The sequence below is a fragment of the Dermacentor andersoni genome, chromosome 10 (assembly GCF_023375885.2).
Source record: "Dermacentor andersoni chromosome 10, qqDerAnde1_hic_scaffold, whole genome shotgun sequence".
In the NCBI taxonomy this organism is placed as follows: Eukaryota; Metazoa; Arthropoda; class Arachnida; order Ixodida; family Ixodidae; genus Dermacentor; species Dermacentor andersoni.
Window position 1 is genome coordinate 105,474,274 of NC_092823.1, and position 6,434 is coordinate 105,480,707.

The following is a 6,434-nucleotide window of genomic DNA, read 5'->3' on the forward strand; positions in this document are numbered from 1 at the left end:
AGATAATCAAGAATAAAGCGCAAGCTGAATGCAGAAGTAATTCCATACAGAGCACAATTGGGGCTGCAATAAGTATGAGACGGTGCGATGAAACGGGAAAAGAAATTAATGGTGACAGCGCTAATGTTTACAGATGGCCAGTCTGTGCTTAAAATCAGACATCATGTCGGTGTTGCAATTTAACCACAGGTCGGTTGGCCTTGAGGCACCAGGGTAATATTACAAATGAGGCATTGCAGGATTAAGTGGGTTAATTAGCCTCTGTTAAAATCAGAGAAAAGCAGAGCAAAATTAGTTTTGAAGAAACGCTCAGAAACATCGGTGAAGATAAATGGGCGGCTTAAGTCCTCGGATATATTTATCCCAAAAGCGTCGGCAGAGAAAAGAGACAGAAGTCAAGAAAGTCGGTGACCAGGTACAGGGTATTCGATAATATGTCTAGACAGCCAGCAGTCAATAGAAAAAAAGTCAGAGAAACAGACAGCAAATTCAAAGCAAAAATGGAAACAAAACAGACCATGGAGATCAAAAATAATTGGGAGCAAGAAATTAGCTAGAAATATTTTTACCATAACACAACATGCAGTGTCTTGCTATTTGAGGCTCGACGTGGTTGGCTTACAACATACCGGAGCAAATATTCCCCACTGAATGAGACAGTGCGTGCAGCAGCAAAATCCGGAAATAACTTAGCACACCTTTATGAAATGCGAATGCATTCACCCAGCGAGAGCGTTAGAAAACGTGCACCTTCCAGATGCACTGGGATTTAAAGCGGGTGGAAGGCTTGACCTTTCCGCAATCAATATACACGAGAGACTTTTGGAATATTGGTACAAAACAACAGTGACGAAATTGACAGGAGCGGACCCGTTACAGGTATAGATAACTATATACAAGGCAGATATAGAGGTTTTAAGAAAGAGAGAAAAGATTAAGAAGACAGAGAAAATGCTAGACTTTTTAATGCCTATAGATTACTTGATTAACTCATGCACGCTAGGTTACTTTTGGTCGCTGTCCAGCTTCTAAAAGAATCATAATAAATCATTATCATCATCATCATTATGTTCTGCCGAAAAGTTCAGTGCAGGTATGGTCTAGAATACGTGGCTTAATCGCTCAAGTGAGGAACTGGCATTTACTTGTCAGGAGCAGTGACTCTAAGCAGCAATTTTTCTTCCTTCTTCTCTAATATCAACCAATATTCCAGCTAAAAAATTTCGCACTGTTCAAAATTTTATAATCTTTCTCTTTCTAAGATTTCTAAGATTGCTTCGTCCATTTTTCTAAGTTTGCGAACGAAAATCGCCAGAACTGCTCCAGAGAACGAACTTACTGAAATCGCGCGTCATTTACTTCGCGACTTTACATCAAAGAGAAATCAGTCTAACAGATGAACTTCCGGACGGTCAGAGTGCATGCGCATCTGCGTCTGGGCATCAGGTGTGACGCGTCTGCACGTACATGCCAGGCTTCAGAGAGCGGCTACACTGACGCCAAACTACCTTAAAAAGCGGGCACTAGAACTATCATCTGAGAAGTGCTCCCTGATTGCCTTCACGTGCTAGGCAGGACCCGAAGAACAAACGTACGCGTCCTCCAGTCGGTTCAACTTCAAGAACTGAGAATGTGCCTTGGCCTTCTGAGTTGTGCATCTTCAGCAGCGGTTATGGTAATCGCGTCATCACCCAATCACAACAGATATCGGCGTCGATGCCTTAGACATGTGCACCAGGCATTTCGCCCGGATTCCACCACACCCCATCGCCTCACTTCCTGTTTCTAGGGCGCACTATGCATTAAGCGATATTACTGCTTCGCCTCGTGCAACGCTTCCCTCGAACTTCACGCCTGCAGAAAGACCACTGTTACCATTGTGGTGATAGTGGCTGAGCCTGAGAGTGGCTGATAGTGGCTGATAGTGGCTGAGAGAAAAGTGGCTGAGGCCAACGGCAACAGAACAACCCTGAAGTATTCGCGTTTCATCCTGACAACAAGAACGCTAGAATGTACACGTGGCACGTACACAAAGAGACTTCTGAACACGCCTTATTCAGGAGAATCACGAGATCATGCACAGGGGTGGTTCCGGTGTTCAGTTGAATGAGTGGATGCCACGATGCTTGCAAGTTGGAGGAAGACGCAAAGAAAGCTTCGCTTTAAAATTTCATACCATCAATGACATCGACTTCAACTTCTGCGCTCTTTTGCTTACATTTTGACAACATGTCGGCGAGGTCCCGCCTAATCTTCATGATCCACTGCAGCTTTCTTTTGGGCTCTGTCGGAAAACGGTGAAGTTTCCAACAATTCTTGTAATTGTTCATGCACATAGACACCCATCAGCCAGTCATTTCACTGAAAAAGGGAGAGACCAAGCAGCCGCAGCTTCTTCCTCGCTCTTGTCGCCTTGCGAAGTGAGGTCGCAATGGCGGTGGTCGTCAAGAAAAGTCGGTCGAGGCGGCGAGTACCTCTTCAAGGAATGTCCCCACCCTTCACGGAGCGGCGGCGAGGGAGAGACCATTCAGGCATCCTACGATACGGCGGATGCTAGCGCCAACTGGAGCTGCTGCGAGGAACCGGGTGCGCCGCTTTATGGCCTTTGAAATTTGTGAAGTCGGGTTGTGTTTTGAGTTTCCGCTTAACAGAATTATGTTTTCTCGTATATTCATATTTCAGCCCGACGCTATCATGTCTCTAGGTTGTGTGTCAGTCACACTTTATGATTTTTCTGACACATCTTACATTGAGAAATTCAATTAAATCGTTACCTACTTAGCGCTGCATGGAGGTCCTGCATGGTTGGCTACCCGTGGTTCGAAATTATGTTTGCCGAAACAACGGTCGATGCGGGACGCCGGATGCCGACACCAGATTTTCTGTGACACTGGGGCATTAACGCTGTCGCGTTAACAGTCCACTTCCATAGAGTTGAGAGTGCGTGCGCAGCTGCCCTACCGGGGCCCATGATATTCAGTAGCCCCTCTCGGCTTTCCTGCTTTACTTGTACTCATGGTGCTTATAGCGCAATGCTAAGAAATATGCAATTGTAGATTTTTCCTCTAAAAATTGGGCGAAGAGGAGAGGTACGTCTCCTGAACCCAGCCTGTAATGCTGAACATATTGATCCTCACTTTTCTGCCTCCTTTCTCTAGGACTAAGTCAGTCTCTCATGTACAAAAACAAAAGAGTAAAAATGGGGGCAATGCTGCATCTTCTTTACCATGGTCACCCATCAGCCTGCTGAGGCATGTAACTACCGTTAGCCTTTCAAGCTTCTTTTGAGATCCCTCCGGAACTTTCCTGACCATGGCTGCTGATTGGCTACATGCTGCTGCTTTCTGGCCAAGTAGCTCACACACAGCGTTGGACTATCGCACTTACTGACTTCATAGGTATCCAGGCTGATGACCTTGTTTTATATCGAATCAATCTGTGACAAAACAAATGATACGTAAATATCCTAATTGGAATAAGCATACGTGATAAAGAGAACAACTCCTTCTGTGTGCCTACTTTCTTAACCATTCTACATTTTTAACCAGTTGCATCTATAGCCTACTTCTATTATGCCAACGCCAACTTCTTCGAGATTATCGCGGCGTCTGGATGATGATGATGGTGATGATGATGATGATGATTTCCATACTGGCATGCCATTCATGGCTAGGAGTATAGCATATGCCCCCTTTTCTAACGTTGCAATGGCCGGCAGTCCTTAACCTGATATTAGTTCGTGGAAAGAGGATAATTGCGAGCCTTCTCTCTGTGCGTCCTCGTTTCAATGCACAAAAAACATAGCTCCGCACCACGCTCGAGAAACTGTACAGCCATCTCCTTGCAGAAAGCAGAATCCTTGGACCCTAGACCCAGAGGACGCGTCTGCCCACGCGTTCGTGGAAGGAACCGATTTGCATGAGACTCTGTCATTGCTGTGAGGCCCCTCACCACGTGTTCACAGGCATATGGTTTCCACACCTTTGTTTCCTTCCTTCGTAGTTCTCGACCCTCTCCTTCTGTGAAGGGTGTCCCACAGAGGGGTTATTCTGTTTGACCTCTCAGTCTTTCGTAGCCTATCCCTCTTGCTTCTCCGTCACTCTCGCTCCTTACATATATTAATACTGTGAAAGCGCCTCGCAACATAGTGCACATGTCTTATAAATTTTAATCACTAATTAGTCATTCACGAATATCAAAAACTAATTGACAGAATTTGACACTAATGCGAGTGCAGCAGTATGCCAATGTACACGGAGGAAATGGCCGCCTACTATATTCGTTTAAATAGTCTATACTATCGCGCCTACACTAGCGAACAAATCATGTAGTGGGTATGACTTGCTGCTACCATTGTTGAGTCAAACAGTTAACAGGACTCCCAGAAGAAAACACGCTATAACTAGGCTCTACCGTCATCAGGCGCTTGGTTGGCGCTTGCCGGACAAATATTCTGATACGAACTCCACACACCACCCTTGATGTTTTAACAGGAAGCTTTAGGTCGGAAAATCATATTTACCAACACGATAACAGAGAAGTCTATTTTTTTTTTTCAGCTGCTACTGCACCAAATTTTATCAGGCTTCTTCAATTTAAACGAACTCTTAAAGGGTACTGACTCAACAATGCAAACTTACTTTATTTATTTTGGCCGTTTCTTATTTCACAAACATTGTGCAAAATTGCAAATTCGAAAGAAAAAAAACTTCGCACATACCAAGTTCGGAGCTCTGTTACTTAGTATAAGTAACGATATAACAAATCTATAAACTGTATATATGGATACATAAACGGGCAAAGTCTATTTAATAAGCACTACTTTGAAATATGCCAGTAATTGGTGAGTGGGAGTTTTTGCAAAACCTTTGTCAACGTTGTAACGATTTCACTTAGCAACAAATTCATATATCAAATTTTGTCCGCTAATTTGTTTTATTAGATACGTACCTTTCACGCAGAGTTGCGGAATCTTGAACTCCCTGCTTCAAATTTTTTGGAACTTACCACACTCCTGGGATTTTTCTGAAAACTTTCAAATTCCGAAATAATGTTCATTTTGTAATGTAACTACAGTACAGCTGTTTCTCTCAAATCCAACAAATTTCAGTCAATGGGGTCAAGTGATTGTCTCTTCAAAACATTTCTCCGTTTTCCAGGTATTTTAGTAAGAAAATTGGAGTTGGCTTCGAGCTTAAGCGTGTTTCTAACGAGGGGGTCTCACACAATGATGTGCGCAGATGCGCCTGATTACAGATTGTCACATGTGAGCATAAACCGGGCAAGGTGTGGATTCCTGCAAGCTTTAACATGTTGTCGCATTTTGTTAACATGTTGAGCCCTAAATAGATTGATCCCGTGGCGTTCTAGGTACCTTTATATTGAAGCGCTTTTTTTGACGTAAGCGATGATAAATCTCACCATGGTGGATGTTTCGCTGACCCGGTACCATAATTTGTGAGTTTACCCGTGTAACAGAACATGTCGACAAATAGAACCGTCGGAACTACCATGTTTTCAGCGGTGGCGTGACGCCAAGATGATTCTTCATAAAATTATGAACCTCACTCTGGTACGGGTGTCAACTTTCGCCACGACTGGTGGCCACATAACCATTAGTCAGTGGAGACGTAATGCCCCTTCTATATGATTTTAAAAGAACCTTATAAATAGGTGATATGCCCGCGTTTAAAATAGTATACGGTACACTGGCAAGGAGCCAGGCTTAAATCATAACGAACAATATTTATTTTCAGCCGTTCTGGCGGACTCTGGCCGCGTAGACTCGTGAGCCCGGGCTCCCTCGTGGAAGGAGGCGCTTCTTCTTCTTGGATGCGAGACAGTGATGAGCTTAGTACAACACGCGATAACTTCGATGTCCGATGATATCGTGATTGATTGAAACAATTGCATTGTTATTGAGCATAGTGAGGTTACTGAGCGGACCTTCGCCTATAGTTTGTGGGAGTATGTGGGTTTCAGACGGAAACCCAAATGCTCGTACGGAATTTTTGATGTCGTGTTTTTATGTGGTACATAGGTTTGATCGACTGCATATATATTGTGCTGCCCCTTGCATTCGATTTCGAAAAAAGCCCTGATAAACAAACCCATATATCCCCATATTTTTCCCATACAATAATTCCTTCATATTTATGGGGAAACACACGCTCTTATATGGAAAACATGATGTTCATGTGGCATTTTTCGATACGAGGTTTGTGGAGCATATGAGTATTTAAGATATGAAAAGCGCCATTAGTGGGTCTTTTTTTTTCGTGATTACATGGCCACGGTATAATTCGCGCAAGAAGATTAAAAAAACTTGAATAACTACAACAAGACGTATTGACGTTTAACGTTTGCCAACACACGGCAGGATATTTCATTATACATTCATGGAGTGCCGATAGTTTCTATCATTTTTATATGAT